This window comes from Papio anubis, chromosome 4 (genome assembly GCF_008728515.1).
Source record: "Papio anubis isolate 15944 chromosome 4, Panubis1.0, whole genome shotgun sequence".
In the NCBI taxonomy this organism is placed as follows: domain Eukaryota; kingdom Metazoa; phylum Chordata; class Mammalia; order Primates; family Cercopithecidae; genus Papio; species Papio anubis.
The window spans coordinates 17,974,375-17,993,501 of record NC_044979.1 but is presented as its reverse complement, the minus strand read 5'-3'; the positions used below and the strand labels follow the sequence as shown (position 1 = coordinate 17,993,501).

The window sequence follows — 19,127 nt, the reverse complement described above, 5'->3', positions numbered from 1 at the left end:
GCCTACATGTGCACCTTGGGGGCAGGGTATGGGCCTTCCACTCCTCAATCCAGAGTAGGAACTTGGGAAAGTTATGATTTGATTTTATTCAAAGTACCCACCACCCAGTCTCCTCCCTTCCCCTTCTCCGTCCCCTGCACACCATGCACTCCGTGACACTGAGGCCCTGCCTGGCCAGCTCCTCCACTTCCAGAGGCAGCCCTCGGGCTGCCATTTTGTGGCTTCTTTTCCCTCTGAAGGCTTTCCTGCTGTTGATTGTGATCTGACCTCACCGGACAGTAATCCTGAGAATGGGAGGAAGGACCAGCTTGTGTGATCTGTCCTGGTCTCTGAGCACCTGGACAGCTCCAGGATCTGTGCCTCCTAGGGCTGGAGGCTCACGCTGCACCACTGAACAGCCCACTTGAATGGAATGCACCCGAAGGTCACGTTCGTTCGCTTGCTTCCTGGCACAACATCTCCCTCTCCAGCTGTGCTACCCACAGAATCCTCTTTCCCACCTCCTTTCTCCCTCTTGCCTTCCTGTCCTCCTCTTCCTTTCCTCCCCTCAGACTCTTCCCACCCTCTTTTGCTGGCTTCTGTTCTTTCTTTCCATGAGCAGAGAGTTTCCAGGCCTGGCTCCCGGCCAGCACATTTGGACAAAAGGCAGCAATCTTAGAGGGAGACGTCATCTCCCATCCCCTTGCTTGGGGCCAGCACAAGAGAATGGAGCTGAGGCTACTCCTGCAGCTGCTCCCGGGTTCTGAGAAAAAGCTTGAGAAAGGGTTTATCATTAGGATTAAAAGCAAAGGATTTGGAATCAGACAGACCCAGGTTTAAATTCCAGTGAACTTGGAGAGCTGCAGGACCTTGATCAAGTTGCTTTTCTAAGCCTTAGTTCTCGCCTCTGTAAAGTGGTGATAATGGTAGCACTTACTTTAAACGACTGCTAAGGATTAGATGAAATTGCACCTGTAAAGCATTCAGCACAGTGCATAGCCCAGAAAAAGCGCTCGGTAAATGTCTTCCATTATTCTAAGGTGAACTTAACCCTGTCAAATAATACTAATAAGTAATAATGCTCTAATATATTATTTTAAATTTATATTTATTTTTCGTTTAGTTTTTTGAGATGGACTCTTGCTCTGTTGCCCAGGTTGGAGTACAGTGGCACAATCTCGGCTCACTGCAAGCTCCACCTCCAGAGTTCAAGCAACTCTTGTGCCTCAGCCTCCCGACTAGCTGGAACTACAGGTGCACACCACCATGCCTGGCTAATTTTTTTGTATTTTTGGTAGAGATGGGGTTTCACCATGTTGGCCAGGCCGGTCTCGAACTCCTGGCCTCGTGTGATCTGCCTGCCTTGGCCTCCCTAAGTGCTGGGATTACAGGTGTGAGCCACTGCACCTGGCCTGTTTTTCTTTTTAATTTTTTCTTTTTTTTTTTTTTGAGATGGGGTCTTACTCTGTCACCCAGGATGAGTGCAGTGGTGCAATCACAGTTCACTGCAGCCTCAAACTCCCGAGTTCAAGTAGTCCTCCTGCCTCAGCCGCCCAATTAGCTGGGACCACAGGAGTGCACAACCACAATTGGCTATTTTTTTTTTGTAGAGACATAGAAACAGGGTCTCGATTTGTTGCCCAGGCTGGTCTCTAACTCCTGGGCTCACGCAATCTTCCCACCTCAGCATCCTAAACTGCTGGGATTATAGGTGTGAGCCACCATGCCCAGCACGCATTCATTCTCTTTTTTTTTTTTTTTTTTTGGAGACAGAGTTTTGCTCTTGTCCTCCAGGCTGGAGTGGTTCAAGCAATTTTCCTGCCTCAGCCTCCTGAGTAGCTGGAACTATAGGTGTGCACCACCATGCCCAACTAATTTTTGTATTTTTAGTAGAGATGGGGTTTCACCACGTTGGCCAGGCTTGTCTCGAACTTGACCTCAAGTGATCTGACAGCTTCGGCCTCCCAAAGTGCTGGGATTACAGGTGTAAGCCACTGTGCCCAGCCAGCAAGCATTAATTCTTAATGAATTAGTAATAACGCCATATCCTCAACTCACCTGCAGGGCTGCTTACAAAGCCTCATTTGTTTGCAAGTCTAAACTACTCTTCAACATATAAGTGCTGTTACAATCTGAAAAGCTGGTTTTGGAATTAGGTGACCTGCTCTCCTTTCCTTTGCAGCAGAAGCCAGTGACTTGTTGCACTGGCTGTGGTGCCAACTGTTAAAGTAAGGCGAGGTCGCCCTCAGACCAGAGCAGCCTGCTCTGACTGACCTGAGACCCTACTTCTGTTTGTTTACTATCTGTGCCTGGTGTTTTGTACTCAGAAGTTGTGCAATGACTGGAAATGTGTTCATTTTTATTTAGCTAACTTTCAAGATACGGATAATCCCCTTTGGCCTAAAATTTCTTTTTTTTTTCTCTGTTTGTTTATTTTTTTCGAGGCAGTGTCTTGCTCTGTCACCCAGGTTGGAGTGCAGTGGCGCAATCTCAGCTTACGGCAACCTCTGCCTCCCAGGTTCAAGCAATTCTCCTGCCTCAGCCTCCCAAGTAGCTGGAACTACAGGCACGTACCACCACGCCCGGCTAATTTTTTTGTATTTTCAGTAGAGACGGGGTTTCACCATGTTGGTCAGGCTGGTCTTGAACTCCTGACCTCAAATGATCCACTTGCCTTGGCCTCCCAAAGTGCTGGGATTACAGGCGTGAGCCACCGCACCTGGCCTATAATTTCATTTAGTTAATCTGAGCCAGCATTGATCGATTTAAAACTAATCAATATGATTAATCAGCAAGCTGGAGACAGTTCTCTTTGAGGTGCTGTTGGCAATACACAAGTATAAAAAATGGTCCCTGCCCTCAAGCTAGAGACAAAAGATATAAACCCTATCAACCAAATGGCAATAAAAGATTGCAATTGTTCAAAACAGAAAGACAAGGTTGGTTTAGAGAATGCCTGACATGCCCTTAATAAAACTCACAGAAAACTCAAGAGGAATCCATGAAGATCTATTTTTTCAAGGACAGTTAGGACAACCAAAACAGAATGGTGTCTAGGGTGAAAGGCAGTATTCAAAATTAACCGCAGGCCGGGCACGGTGGCTCAAGCCTGTAATCCCAGCACTTTGGGAGGCCGAGACGGGCGGATCACGAGGTCAGGAGATCGAGACCATCCTGGCTAACACGGTGAAACCCCATCTCTACTAAAAAAATACAAAAAACTAGCCGGGCGTGGTGGCGGCGCCTGTAGTCCCAGCTACTTGGGAGGCTGAGGCAGGAGACTGGCGTGAACCCGGGAGGCAGAGCTTGCAGTGAGCTGAGATCCGGCCACTGCACTCCAGCCTGGGCGACAGAGCGAGACTCCGTCTCAAAATTAACTGCAGAGGTGTGCAGAAGCGCCATCAGACTGGGTGGAGGAATACTTTTGAACTAAGAGGGCAAATGTTACGAAACAAATATAAACTGGAGAAATTTGGAGGAGGGCAATGAAAGGGGAGCCAGGGACTGCCTCAAAGAGGTAGCGCCTGGTGGCCAAGAAAGACTCCATTGGATTCCGGGAGTTGGGGAAGGGAAAGTGCTACCGAGGAGGCCAGCGCATGGAGTAAAGAACAAGGCGAAGCCTGCCCAGCATGAAGACCGCTTGCTAGGACAGGAGCCCGGGACTCATGTGGGAGCCAGGGAGAAGACAGCCCCGGCAGCAGGCTAGACGTTGGGATGTTTCGAAATAAGAGGAGTGAAGGTTTGCTAAGCCAGGGAAATAAGGAGGCCACAGAATGTAATGAAAATATGTTCTCTTTTGGACACATTAAGGTGAGAGTGGTACATGCAAGAGGCAGTGAGAGGTAATGAGCTAACGGTCTGTATAAAGCACAACTCAGAGGTCCAGTTTGGGAGGGAGCGATGAAACTGAGCATGATGAGCTGAGGGAGACAGTGAAGAAGAAGGTAGTGAGCAAGTGAGGCATGGGTTGCTTTTATGGTGCTCTAGTTACTTCACTCTCTACATGGTGTCTTTTATGTTTCTTTCTTTCTTGTTTTTTTGAGATGGAGTCTCGTTCTGTCGGCCAGGCTGGAGTTCAGTGATGCCATATCAGCTTACTGCAACCTCCACCTCCTGGGTTCAGGCAATTCTCCTGCCTCAGCCTCCCAAGTAGCTGGGATTACAGGTGCCTGCCATCATGCCTGACTAATTTTTGTATTTTTAGTGGAGACGGGGTTTCACCATGTTGGCCAGGCTGGTCTCGAACTCCTGACCTCAAGTGAGCCACCATGCCAGGTCTTTTTTTTTTTTTTTTTTAAAGACAGGGTCTCACTCTGTCACCCTGGCTGGAGTGCAGTGGCACCATCACAGCTCACTGCAGCCTCTACCTCTTGTGCTCAAGTGATCCTCCCACCTCAGCCTCCTGAGTGACTGGGACCACAGACATGTACCACCATGCCTAGCTAATTTTTGTATTTTTCTTAAAGACAGGGTTTCACCATGTTGCCCAGGCTCTTCGTATGTTTCTTTACCTGGGCCTTCCAACTAGACAGGGAGTTCTAATGGCAGAACACACACACCGGCTTCTTTTTATTCCCTACAATGCCTAACCGAGATTTTGGTCTACTGTGAGTGTTGTATAAATACCCGTTGAATAAGAACAGGAGGAATCAGTGACGATCTCTTTTTTGAAAGACAATTAAAACAACCAAAACAGTATGGTTTCTACACTGAGGCAGTATTATTCAAAATATCTAACAGGACGGGCTCACACCTGTAATCCCAGCACTTTGGGAGGCCAAGGTGGGCTGATCATTTGAGGTCAGGAGTTCGAGACCAAACTGACTAACATGGTGAAAGCCCATTTCTACCAAAAAAAAAAAATAATAAAAAATAAAAATACAAAAAATTAGCCAGGAATGGTGGCACACACCTGTAATCTCAGCTACTCGGGAGGCTGAGGCAGGAGAAACACTTGAACCTGGGAGGTGGAGGTTACAGTGCCACTGCTCTCCAGCCTGGGCAACAGAGTGAGACTCCGTCTCAAAAAAAAACAAAAAACAAAAAACACACAACAAAATTATAACAAAAGTGTGCAGGAGCCAAACAAGCTATGGCCTTACTGTTAACCCTTTAATGGCCAGCTCTTGGCAGGGGGAGAGTTAATGGTTCTGGGAGTGTGGGACACCCTATTTATCAACCAGAATAGAAGCATTTCAGTATTTTGACAAGTGGCGCAGATACATCACTGCACGCATTTTACATTCACCTTGACTTGGGTTTGAAGAAGGAAGGGTCAGGGGTGTGTCAAGTGCATTAGTGAGATAAAGAAGCATGAGAACAGGGAACTGGCCACAGATGAACCATTAGTAACCTGAGATGTGGTTTCAGCAGATGGTTAGGAATAGAAGCCAGATTTTGGGGGTGTGGGGAAGGAACATGTGGATCTGCCTCATGGGACTCCTGCATTTGTTCTGCTTCTTTCTTGCTCCCAAAAGGAGCATTCTCTTTCTTGCTTTCTCCTGACAAACTGGCAGTCTGAATCTCGGGGTTGGGTGTGTACCCGGAAGCAGCCTCTTAGCCTGCTTACCCATCTCTCTCAGTTCCATACCAGACCAGGAATCTTGGCTGTCCTATGTTCAAGGGAAGGAAGAGCCTGGAATAAGAGGCTCTCCTGGCTCTCTGCAGTGCTGGAAACTTCAAGTCTGGTTGCTTTGAGAGGGATTAAGCAGCTCTCTCTTCTCTGACATTTTTCCACCCCATTAGATGCATCAGTCAGCGGGAGAGTAAATAGAGGGCACTGGTCCCCTTCTGATATCCTGTAAGGTTGTGTATGTTTGTTGATCGTCACAAATACAGATGATGAAATGGCACAGATGACAGATGACAGTCACCACAAGATGCCAGGGAGTTGTATTTGAGGTTGGATGACCACACACTTCATGACAAATCTGAACAAGCTCAGAGCATTAAGTAGAGAATCCCTCTGAGACGCCAGGGTGCTGGAGACATTGCCCTGGCTGAAGATCCCAGAGCATGAGGCAAGCTGGTTTGGGAAGTTCCTTTTCATCTTCGCGGTCACCACCCCGACCAAATCTGTGGCTGAGAGACTAGTCTCACTCCAAGCTCGGGGGACGCACGTTCTATGTCTTAGGCTGTCCCATTATTTCTATCTAGTAACCAAACCAGAGCATATGGCTTTTTCCCCAACCAACTTCACCCTGGACCATGCTGGGTCAGTCTGAATTGTGATTTGCTGTGTGATCCCTTACAAATGCCTCTGCTTGGTCATCTGGGGAGGTTTAGCCTGTATTTCCCAGGCACATGAAATGCCCAAATAAAATTATAGAAGTGTCCTGTTTTAACACTTTAAAGTTTGATGGAAGAAGATAGGCAGTTATTATTTTTCCATGGTGAGCTGGGAGAGGCAGTGAAAATAGAATCTGTCTCCTCTGATTCACTGAATGGGAGCAAGAAGGAAGTTCATATGCAACCTTGGACTACCCACCTGGCCTCCTCCCCTTCCCTAAACTCAAGCCTCAACTCTAGATGTGGATAAGAAAGGTGGTGGGAGATAGACAGAGGGGTGGTACCAAATCACCTCTGGCTGGGTCAACACACCTGTCCCAGCAAGGAGAATGAATGAGCATATCCAACTCTCAGCCTTTTCCAGGGTGGCCACAAGGTGCAGTTTGCAGAGACCAGTCCAGGTTAAGCCTATTGTACATCAATTAACAACTTATTTTTAGTGTTTTTATGTTTGTTTGTTTTGTTTTGTTTTTTGAGGAGTTTAGCTCTTGTGACCCAGACTGGAGTGCAGTGATGCAATCTTGGCTCACTGCAACCTCTGCTTCCCAGGTTCAAATGATTCTCCTGCCTCGGCCTCCTGAGTAGCTGGGACTACAGGCGCCCGCCTCCACACCTGGCTAATTCCTGTATTTTTAGTAGAGACAGGGTTTCATTGGCCTGGCTGATCTCCAACTCCTGACCTCAACTGATCCGGTCTGCCTCCCAAAGTGCTAGGATTACAGGCATGAGCCACCACGCCCAGCCCTAATTTTTGTATTTTTATAGAGATGGGGTTTGGCCAGGCTGGTCTCAAACTCCTGACCTCAAGTGATCCACCCGCCTTGGCCTCCCAACGTGCTAGAATTATAGGTGTGAGCCACCGCGCCTGGCCTAATGCACGCTTTTTACTTTCTCTATTGTCCCACTTTGTGTATATGGTTACCCTATCTTTTACCTACCATGAACTTGCAGAAAATTTAGTGCTGAATCAAATTTGACCATTATTGCGTCTTTTCTTCTGATAAGTGGGGGAGTGTAAGGGAGAGAAAGAAAGGCCCTTGAAATTGCTTTGCTGGGTTGGCTGTGTTGTGTCACTTGGTCCACCCATCCTAGGTTTCAACCTACACAACATGTGGAATTGTGGTGATGTGCCATCAAGGTTTTGGAAACATGAAACCAACAGCAAGAGACAAAATTAAGACAACATGGAAGACAATCTATAAAGATTTTTTTGAGAGTTCTGTCGCCCAGGCTGGAGTGCAGTGGCGTGATCTTGACTCACTGCAATCTCCGCCCGCCAGGCTCAAGTGATCTCCCACTTCAGCCTCCAAGCTCAGCTACTACCAACAATGTTGCCACAAATACTCTACAGCCCTTGTTCCAATATTTTCCTAAGATAAATCTCTAAAAGTGGAATTGCGAGATTCAAATAGATTTCTTTTTTTTTTCTTTTTCTTTTTTTTTTTTTTTTTGAGACAGAATCTCGCTCTGTCGTCCAGGCTGGAGTGCAGTGGTGTGATCTCGGCTCACTGCAAGCTCCACCTCCTGGGCTCACGCCATTCTCTTGCCTTAGCCTCCCAAGTAGCTGGGACTACAGGCGCATGCCGCCACGCCCGGCTAATTTTTTGTATTTTTAGTAGAGACAGGGTTTCACCGTGTTAGCCAGAATGGTCTCAATCTCTTGACCTTGTGATCCGCCCGCCTCAGCCTCCCAAAATGCTGGGATTACAGGCGTGAGCCACTATGCCCGGCCTAAAATATATTTCAAAGCCACATACTTATTGAATCTATTTGTGCCAAGTGATGGTTATTTTGAAAATGAGATTCTAATACTCCCTTCTAAAACAATAATAAGATATAGTACCTGTCTGTTTCTTAACCCAATTGTACCCACACTGGTTTTGCCCCGAATATTTTATAAATTTCTATTTAAGTTAATATGAACATTAAAATTCATACTATGGCACATGCACAGAAGCAATGTATTATATTTTGAGTTTTGTTAACTTTTAAAAGAAAACATATTAAAATTAGAAATTTAAAATTTTTGGCCAGGCGTGGTGGCTCACGCCTGTAATTCCAACACTTTGGGAGGTCGAGGCCAGCAGATCACTTGAGGTCAGGAGTTCCAAACTAGCCTGGCGAACATGGTGAAACCCCCTCTCTACTAAAAAATACAAAAACTAGCCAGGGGAGGTGGTGGGCGCCTGTAGTCCCAGCTACTTGGGAGGCTGAGGCAGGAGAATTACTTGAACCTGGGAGGCAGAGGTTGCTGTGAGCTGAGATCACGCCACTGCACTCCAGTGCAGCTACTTGGGAGGCTGAGGCAGGAGAATTGCTTGAACCCAGGAGGTGGAGGTTGTAGTGAGCCAAGATCACGGCACTGAACTCCAGCCTGTGTAACAGAGCAAGACTCCGTCTCAAAAAAAAAAAATTTTTTTTTGGCCAAGTGCAGTGGCTCATGCCTGTAGTCCCAGCACTTTGGAAGGCCAAGGCAGGTGGATTGCTTAAGTCCAGGAGTTTGAGAACAGCCTGGGCAACATGGGGAAACTCTGTCTCTCCGAAAAATACAAAAATTAGCTAGGTATGGTGGTGCGCACCTATAGTCCCAGCTACTCAAGAGGCTGAGGCAGCAGGATCACTTGAGCCCAGGAGGTGGAAGCTGCAGTGAGCCATCATTACATCACTGCACTCTAGCCTGGGTAACAGAGCAAGACCCTGTCTAAAAATAAATAATAAATAAATAAATAAATGTTTTATGACAAATATAACTTTCATATATTACATATAAAGTTTATAAGTAAACCTACAATTTTTAAGTGTACTTTTTTAGAAGACAAAACAACAAAAGGAAATGCATTTGGCACTCTGCTTGAAGTGGTCTGACAAGCCCTTCAGATAAGATCCGCAGTGTGTGGAAGGCCTGGGGATCCTGGGAGGAGGGGTCACAGCCAAGGTCACGGCTCCCTGTACTGGCCCCACTCTCCAGCCAATGATCCCTGCTTTCATTTCCTTCTGAAGGGATGCCTATGACCTCCTGGTTCCCTTCCACTGAGGGAAGCTAACCTCTTCCCTAAGCTTGCTGCAAGGGTGACTCACCCCTTCCTTCCCCAAGACCGGGGGAAAAAACGATCACTTGGTTTCCCGTATTTCAACCAGTTGGAAGAGTGGGTCTCAGGCTTATCTGTTCATTAGCCCCTCTGAACTGCAAGCCAGGGACGAACGTGCCAAAGAGCAGCTGAAGCTAGAGTGGCAATTCTAGGCCCAGCTGGCAAACAGAGGGCTGACGGAATAAACTTTTGCCCACGTCAGACATTGATTTTAAGGCCAGGGTAAAGGAGAGTCTGACTCTGGCTTCCAAGCATGTCGCTGTCTTTTGCATATGAAAAGTAGAGAACTTAGCTCATCGCTTGCCCCAGTTCCAGGAAGTGCTTGCCTCCTATCACTAAAGGGGGCAGCAGGACCTGGCACTCTTCCCCCTGAGTAACCAGCACAGGGAATTTCAAGAGAGTCTGGGGTATAAGTGGAGGCCATCTCGTTCAGGTGGCAGAAGAAGGGTTTATGCTTGGACACACGAGGCTGACAGCCAGTGCCCAGGGCCAGGCTCCTGGGGTAACAAGCAACAATGCGTGTGGGCAGAGGGGCAGTGATGAGGACAGTGAGGAGTCACGGCCCGAAGCGGGCTACACAGTGAACCCGTGGAAAACCAGTCTCACTAAAATCTCTCCAAGAAAGAGCAATCCAGGGCAGCTCCAGGGAAGCAACTCCTAACCCCCAGTCTTCAGCAAGGTGACTGCCAGAAGGAACAGAGGGCTGGTAAAGACAGACCTTGGGGGAGAAGCAGCGAGACCAGGAGTCCAGGAGACTGTGCGGAACGCCAGGAACAAGCAAGGCCAGCCTTGTCCACTTTTGAGGACCTGCGAGGCATCCCATGTGCCCCACCCAGGATCTTTTGGAATCTGAGTTTCTATCCCGCCCTGTGATGGGCTCTCTATAAGTGAGTGTTAGAGCAGCCAGTCTCAACCTCAGCTGTATCATAAAATCATCTGGGGATCTTAAAAAAAATACTGATGCCAGGGCCTACTCTCAGAGATTTTAATTGACCTAAATATCAGTTGTTTTTAAATCTGCCTCCCCAGCCTTTTTTTTTTTTTTTTTTTTCCGGACACAGGGCCTCACTGTCACCTAAGCTGGAGTGAAGTGGCACAATCATGCTCACTGCAGCCTCAACCTCCCTGAGCTCAAGTGATCCTCCTGCCTCAGTCTCCCGAGTAGCTGGGACTACAGGTATGTGCCACCGTGTGTAGTTAATTTCTTTTATTTATTTATTTTTGAGATGGAGTCTTGCTTTGTCGCCCAGGCTGGAATGTAGTGATGCAATCTTGGCTCACGCAACCTCCGCCTCCTGGATTCAAGCGATTCTCCTGCCTCAGCCTCCCAAGTAGCTGGGATTACAGGCATGTGCCACCACGTCTGGCTAATTTTTGTATTTTTTGTAGAGATGGGGTTGGCCAGGCTGGTCTCAAACTCCTGATCTCCAGTGATCTGCCTGCCTCAGCCTCCCAAAGTGTTGGGATTACAGGCGTGGGCCACTGCGCCTGGCCCATTTCTTTTATTTTTTATAAAGATGGGGTCTTGCCATGTTGCTCAGGCTGGTCTCAAACTCTCCTCCCCAGCATTTAAATGTATATTCTAATGCACAACCCAAGATTAAAAATGTTAAGAAATTTAATTGGAGGGGTAGAATCCCACCCCTACTGAATGTTAATTTAAGACAGCTATAGTTGGCAAGAAATAGTTTAAAGTTCAGAGGGTATATTAGCAATGTATGGACATAGATTCTGCAGGTTCTCTGCCTTCTGCAGAAACCAAAGAGAAGAGCCTGGCCAGGAAATCTGTGCCTGAGTCCGCAGGACCTCCCAGTTCTCAGCTCCCACTCCTGGTTTCTCTGCAACTTCCTTATGTTGTAGCAAACAAGATTTCCACCCTCCTGGGCCTCTCTGGTCTCCTGAAGAGGATCTCTGGTCTCCTGAGTCCCACCCTTTTCCTACCCCTTTAGAGGCAGACATCAAGTCTGGAGGCAGAATGACCAGGACCGCCCTGGGAAGTGGACTTGCCCATATGAATGGAATCCTACAATGCTGTGTGCACTCTCCCTGCCTGTTTCCCCAGGGGTCAAGATTCCTGGATGCTGGCCCTTCCAACATGCTATGCCCTACCTGGCCCCTTCTGCAGACCAGAGTCTCAGCCCACCCCTCTCTGGGCTATACTATGATGAGCCTCCTTCCCTTCATGGTTGAGCACCCCAGACGCCTTGCTCTCTACATTCATGGAGATGGGCATCAGCTCTTCCTGCACTTGACGTACCACTGTGTCCTCTGTATAGGATTCCCCTGGCCCCATACCCTGAGATGACACCCAGTCCTCACAGAAGTGCAGTTCACTCCCCTAGACATAACAGGATGGCAGAGGAAGGCAGTAATGGGGAGTTTTATCTTCCCATCTTTTGTAACACCAGCAACGAGGATTTTTTTTTCTACGTCACTCTTCAGTCTTTACATAAAGTTCCACATGATAAATTCCCAGCTGAGTTCAATTCCAGGAAAAGTTTTGTTCTGAGAATTAATTTGTATGGTTTCTGTTGTCCAAAATCCCAAACTATGCAACCCAGTGTATTTTTGTTTGTCCCTAAGCTGCCAGAAAACTTACAGCCAAATGCGTTATCCAAGTGTTGTAATCTGCTAAATGCAGGCCACTCCGAAGGTCCACATTCCTTTTGCTTTGCTTTGTTTTCTCCTGAGCATTTCTGTACATACTTGCTTTTAGTCTAAGTTATCACACTCTGCCCAAACCAGTCATCGGGTCCTGCCTCTTGATCCTGGCATCCTTTCAGCTTCTCCTGCTCCTCAGTAATTCTGGCCTGGGTGTTGCAGAAAGTCTTGGTCTCTTCCTCCTCCTTCAGGCCTCCCCAACCAACAACCAGCAGGAGCGCATCACTCTTGCTTCAGTGCATACTCCTGCCTCCTTCTGGCGGATCCTTCCTTCCCTGTGCCTCTGCCCTGACAGCCTCCGCCTCACCTCTCCCCAGCACGCACTCACATCCTGCAACCCGCAGCCACACTGAATTCCCCTCACTGGCCTCTCCTAGACCCTCTTGGTGACTTTGCACATTCTGTTCTTTCAGCCTGAAACAACCTTCCCTGCTGTTTCCTTGGTGAGGTGGTTTTCAGGGCTTAGCCCAAGCATCACCTAATCTGTGGGGCTTCCCTGCAGCGGCTCCTCTCTGGGCTGCCCTAGCTCTACGCCATGCAACCCTCACAGCCAGGCTGGGCCAGGACTGGTTTTACTTTTTTGTTTGACTACCCAGCTAGGATGGTGTTCCTCGAAGGAAGGGGGACGTCTCATTCCTCGCTGTGCCACTGATGTCTAGCACGCATGCCTTGCACACTGAGCTGTTTAAGGGGATGAATAGAATACTTGACACACGATTTTATTAATCTTCCAGAATGAAAGGACTGGAGGCCAGGCACAATGGCTCATGCCTGTAATCCCAGCATTTCGCGAGGCCAAGGCAGGCAGATCACCCGGGGTCAGGAGTTTGAGACCAGCCTGGCCAACATGGTGAAACCCCGTCTCTACTAAAAATACAAAAATTAGCTGGACGTGGTGGTGGGCGCCTGTAATCCCAGCTACTCAAGAAGCTGAGACAGGAGAATTGCTTGAACCCAGGGGGCGGAGGTTGCAGTGGGCTGAGACCGGGCCACTGCACTCCAGCCTGGGTGACAGAGCAAGACTCTGACTCAAAAAAATAAAAATAAAAAACAAACAAAAGGACTGGAGGCCAGCCTCCCGCCAGCCTTTTCATTACCAGGCCTCAGAAACCGTCTCTGACACACACACACACTCACACACTCACACACACTTACTCTTGGAGTTCTGCTCCCTCCCACACTGCCCACCCAAAGACTTTCTACTCCACTCTTTTGGTATCTGATATTTGATGATGTAAGGAGAAGGGATTTCTTTCTCTTCTTTTATGTGGTAACCGCAGAGGGTGTAAGAGTTTACTAACAAGATTACTGGAGCACGCCTATTACAACTCTGTTACCCCCAGCCCATTACTGTCCGATGTCATTTGGAACCTTGGGGAAGTCACATTCCTGAATCTGAACAGCAGCTGGAAGTCAGCACCAGCTGGTAAAGGCAGGGTCACTGCACTTCCCTTGCCCAATTTACGCCCCTGGAGAGCCCTGACCAGCTTCCTGCTTCCTGTCCCAGGCCCCCCATAACAAGATTCCACGGCTGAGGTCTGACTTTGCTCCGTGGTCTCACCCAGCTCTCTGTGACCCTCCTAATACAACTGTGTCCAGACTTCCCCTGGGCTCCATCTGCTCCCAACTCCACCCTTGGGGACAAAGTGGAAGAAGTAAGACCATTCAATCATCTTTACCTTCTTGCTTTCCCAAGACTGCAAATGCTGACCGCTGTGAGGGGAGCCCAGCTGCTCAGCCGCCTCGATGCCCTGCGCTTGCACGCGCACGCACACACACACACTCGCACACACAGACACACAAGCGCGCGCACACACTCGCACACACACACACAGACCCGCGCGCACAAACACAGACAAGCGCGCGCACACACACTCACACAGACACAAACACGCGCGGACACACGCGCACACACTCGCACTCGCGCCCCGAGGGACTCAGCACAACGCAGGGCGGGGGTCTGCAGGCTTTCTGCAGGTCCCCGAGGCGCGCGGGACGGCGGCGTCCGGGCTCAGCCCTGGGAGTCAGCCAGAGCCCGGGAGGGACGCCTGGATCGCGCTCTGCACAAGTCCCGGGACCAGGCGGGAACTCAGACTCCCGTCTGCAGAGCCACTTCCCCCGTCAGGGCTCTGGTCGCGCTAGCCGTTTCCTCCCTCCCCCGCGCGTCCCCTCCTCCGTCCCCTTTCCCTCCCCAGCTCGACCCTGCACCCCCGGACCCGGCCCGGCCCTACCTTCCCGCGGGCGGCCGCTCCGCGGGCTCTGGGGCGTATCTGGGGGGCTCTGGGGCGGGCCAGGACGGCTGGCGGCACGGCTCGGGGGCGGGCGGCGGCGGGGGCCGGGGAGGCCATGGCTCTCCGCCCTCCGCCCCTTTGTCCGCCGAGCCTCCCCCGGCCGCCCGCAAGCCCCTGGGGGTCCCCGCCGCGCGCGCTCCCGTGGGGTCCCCGCCGTCCCCGGCCCCAGCGGCTCGCTTCCCTCGGCCGGCCCAGCGCAGGCTCGCCCGCTGCCCCTGCCTTCTCTTCCCGCGGCTCCGCGACGATCTGCGCGACGCGCGCCCCCTCCTCCCGACCCATCCCGCCCGGCCCAGTGAGCTAATTCGCAGCTGGCGGGCGCCCGGCCGGTTGCCACGGCAACCCCTCTCCCAGGGCCCGGCCCCGCGCGGAGCAGCGGTAAACAGGACCTTCTGCCGGACTCGCCCCCTCGCCTCTAGGGGTGGGGGAGAGGTGGCTTAACCCTTCCTGGGAGGACGCCCGCCGCGCGCCGGCTCCCTTCCACCCGGGCCCGGGCGGATTCGCGAGGTGCTCCCGGCCCGGGGCTGAGAGCTGGACGTCCAAGCCAAGGGAACGGAGGCCCGGCCCCGCTCACTCCAGGCGGTTAACACACTCGGCACTGGGCCCGGGTCGGGGGCACCCCGGGCAGTAAGTCAGGCACCGCCCTTGCCCCAGGCAGCTTGCCGTCGGGCAGGGGTAATGACAGTCATGAGACGGGCGATGAGGGTGATGGAGGCCGGGGAGTTCCTGGGGCCAAGCGCCCTGCAGAAGGTCTCCCAGACCGGGCGGGAAGGGAGGAGGTCAGGAAAAGCTTCCAAGAGAAGTGACTTCATAGACCCGCTGCCCGCACGCACGCAGGACACCGTCAAGGAACACAGACTGCAGGATGCGGGCTGCCAAGCAGAAGTCTGCAGGGAAATGCCGTGGGCGCGGGGAAGACGGTCTGGAATACGGGCTGGGGCCTTCGAGGAAGTTCCCTGGAGCTTTGACCGGGCCGGGAACACTTAATAGTATTTGCATAGGTGGAAGAAAGTGGGGGAAAGGAAAGGGTTCTGAGTGGAGAGAAGAGCACCAGCGGAGGCCAGAAGCGGAGGCTAGGCATTTCAGAAACAGCCGAGTGAGGACTAGTGGTGAATCCGGTCTGATGGGTAGGCTTGGACAGATTTCAAGTGGGGGACGGAACGTTTTTGAGCAGAGGAGTGCCCTGGTGACAGTGAGGGGGGCCTGGCGGGGTGATTTGCGCGCGGTGGGAGCAGGCTTCAGGTCCATCTCCACACCAGAGGATGGCCATCCTCGTCTTTAGCTCAGTGACTTCCAGAAGGACTGGGAGCCATGGTCCTGCGGGACAGCAAAGAGGCCTAAAGTTCAGGCAAGTGGGAAAGAGAGAAGAGAGGCTTAGCCTTACAAATCCACAGAAGGAGTGTGCGCGCGAGAGAAAGGCAGAAGGGAGACAGTGAAAAATAAAAGATGGGTGTAATGACGTAATACTGCCCAGGCAGTGCCTATAGACTGGGCGCCTGAGATTTGAGGGACTTGTTCAAAGTCACAGGAAAAAAAGCTGTTTTCTTCTCAGCTGAGGGTTTTATGCATTCTGAGAACTCTTTGAAGCTTTTCCAGGGCTTACGAAGTTCCTTAAACTCCTCATGACATACCCATTTTAACTAAGCAGAGTCAACTTTTAGAGCCCACATTTGCAAAGTGCAAGCTTTTTTTTTAAAGTGTAAGCATTTAAAATATTGTTTTGTTTGTTGAAGCATTATTCAGTAAGTTTTTCACTTTCTAAATAAAGATCAGAGGCTTGGCTTTTTTTTTTTTTTTTTTTTTTTTGAGACAGAGTCTTGCTCTGTCGCCCAGGCTGGAGTGCAGTGGCGCGATCTCAGCTCACTGCAAGCTCCGCCTCCCAGGTTCACGCCATTCTCCTGCCTCAGCTTCCCAGGCTTGGCTTGTTTTTTATTGATTGATTGATTGAGGCAATCTCAGTCTCTCACCCATGGTGGAGTGCAGTGGTGCGATCATAGCTCACTGCAGCCTCGAACTCCTGGGCTCAAGCAATCTTCCACCTCAGCCTCCCAGTTAGCTAGGACTACAGATGTATGCCATCATGGTCGGCTTTTTATTTTTTGTAGGTCTTGCTATGTTGCCCAGGCTAATCTTGAACTCCTGGCCTCAAGTGATCCTCATGACTTGGCCTCCCAAGTTGGTATTATAGATGCGAGCCATCATGCCTGGCCAAGACTTGGCTTCTTGAGGGTTAATTATTCCCAGGACTGCCAAAACATATAAGAAAGCAAACTGGTGCGATCTTGGCTCACTGCAACCTCCACCTCCTGGGTTCAAGCGATTCTTTTGCCTCAGCCTCCTGAGTAGCTGGGATTACAGGTGTCTGCCACCATGCCTGGCTAATTTTCTTGTATTTTTAGTAGTGACAGGGTTTCACCATCTTGGCTAGGCTGGTCTTAAAAACTCCTGACCTCATGATCCACCTGCCTTGGCCTCCCAAAGTGCTGGGATTATAGGCATGAGCCACCGCACCTGGCCTTTTTTTTTTTTGAGACAGATTCTCACTCTGTCACCTAGGCTAGAGTACAGTGGTGTGGTCTTGGCTCACTGAAGCCTCTGCCTCCCGAGTTCAAGTGATTCTTCTGCCTCAGCCTCCCATGTGGCTGGGATTATAGGCGTCCGCTACCATGCCCAGCTAATTTTTGTATTTTTAGTAGAAACAGGGTTTCACCATGTTGGCCAGGCTGGTCTCGAACTCTTGACCTCCAGTGATCCTCCCACCTCAGCTTCCCAAAGTGCTGAGATTATATTATATAGGTGTGAGCCACTGTGCCTGGCCTTCCACTCCCTCATCTTTGACTTCCGGACACTAACCTGTTTTAGGAAAATAACTCCTGCCTTAGTTCCTTGGGTCTGAGCCTGATGACCTTTGTGTATTTCTAACCCTGCCTGCCTCTCACAGCCCCCAGCCCTCCAACTTCTCAGAGCTGGCTGCTCCCATTGCTGGGTCATCCTGTGGTTCTGACCATGACAGGGGTCCCACATATGGCCCCCTCCCTCCTTCCCCATGTGGCCCTGCCCCTGCTGGCTCCCTGGAGAAGGGAGACAAGGTAGCCCATGATAGCCCTCCAAGGCTGGTGCCACACGTTGGAGCCTGGAGGGGCCTCTCAGTCATCCCCTCTTCTCCTGTTCCTGGTGCTGACAACTCCAACAGTATATTCGTCCTCTGCCCTCCTTCTCTGTCCACAGCTTCTCTTCATGTTGGAGAATGAAGCTTAGGGTAGGAGATCATGCCTGGCCTCAAGTTGGGAAAAGTGAGGGTGAGAGGAAAGGGTCAAGTTGATTTCTCTTTTGAGTATTTAATCTTGCTTCTTTATATTTTATTTTATTTTATTTATTATTATTATTTTGAGACAGAGTCTTGCTCTGTCACCCAGGCTGGAGTGCAGTGGTGCAATCTCAGCTCATTGTAACCTCTGCCTCCCGGGTTCAAGTGATTCTCCTGCCTCAGCCTCCCAAGTAGCTGGTATTGCAGGTGTACACCACCACACCCGGCTAATTTTTGTATTTTTAGTAGAGATGGGGTTTTGCCATGTTGACCAGGCTGGTCTCAAACTCTTTTTTTTTTTTTTTTGAGACGGAGTCTCGCTGTGCTCCCAGGCTGGAGTGCAGTGGCCTGATCTCGGCTCACTGCAAGCTCCGCCTCCCGGGTTCACGCCATTCTCCCGCCTCAGCCTCCCAAGTAGCTGAGACTACAGGCGCCCGCCACCACGCCCGGCTAGTTTTTTGTATTTTCAGTAGAGACGGGGTTTCACCATGTTAGCCAGGATAGTCTCGATCTCCTGACCTCGTGATCCACCCGCCTCGGCCTCCCAAAGTGCTGGGATTACAGGCTTGAGCCACCGCGCCCGGCCTGGTCTCAAACTCTTGACCTCAGGTGATCCCCTCACCTTGGCCTCCCAAAGTGCCGGGATTACCAGCATGAGTCACCGTGCCCAGTCTTTTTTATTTTATTTTAAAATTTATTTTAATTTGTTTATATTGAGACAGGGTCTTGCTATGTTGCCCAGGCTGGCCTCAAACTCCCCACTTCAGCCTCCTGAATAGTAACCTTGTTTCCTCCACGCAGAGCAGCCCTGGGCCACTGCCCAGGAGAAAGAACATTTCTTCCTTCCTCTCCTCCTTTTCCTCCAGCGTCCTGCTGAGGAGCGCAGACCTTGATTGGAGAGGCACATTCAGCTTTGCAGCAGGTTGCTCAGCCTCTAAATCCCAGTTTTTTAAACCTTCATCTGTAAGGTGGAAATGGCAATGGCTGTGACCTCCTAAGAGCACTGTTGTGAGGTTTTAATATGGTGCCTGGTCCATGGGAGGACTCACAGGTACTGTCCTGTTGGTTATTATTATTTTCCTAATCTCCTTCCCCCGCCCTCCATGAACACAGAGCGTCAAGGTTGAAGAATGGCAGGCAGGCAGTTTTTCTTCTCCTGCATCAGTGCTCAATTCCCCCTCCCTCCCCACCCCTTGTAGGTCCAGGACCATCTACCAGCACGCACAGGCAACAGAGCTGGCTTTATCTCAGCCATAAGCCAAGGGAGTAGTGCATTCAATGGGCCCGCGGCTCTGTCTCTTGCTCCGACAGTGTTTGGGTGGAACAGACCCTCTCTTCCAGGTTCTGACTGCCCTCCAATAAAAATAAAAATAAAGAAACCAGGCCGGACGTGGTGGCTTATGGCTGTAATCCCAGCACATTGGGAGGCCGGGGAGGGCAGATCACCTGAGGTCAGGAATTCGAGACCAGCCTGGCCAACGTGGTGAAACCCTGTCTCTACTAAAAATACAAAAA

The 19,127-nt window shown here is 50.4% G+C and overlaps 1 protein-coding gene across 8 annotated transcripts in view; it reads right to left on the bottom strand.

Annotated features, from left to right (window-relative positions):
• Positions 1-14,553, bottom strand: part of DENND2A (DENN domain containing 2A) — a 128,090-nt gene extending 113,537 nt beyond the window's left edge. For 2 of the 8 annotated variants that reach the window (XM_031665096.1, XM_031665095.1), the window contains exon 1: positions 14,249-14,512. The gene's annotated coding sequence lies outside the window, so the exon portion shown is untranslated. Of the gene's footprint in view, positions 1-13,696; positions 14,131-14,248 lie in introns of those variants that run through there. The other 6 variants (XM_031665087.1, XM_021936343.2, XM_031665097.1 and 3 more) reach the window with 6 other exon arrangements.
• Positions 14,554-19,127: the final 4,574 nt, after the last annotated feature.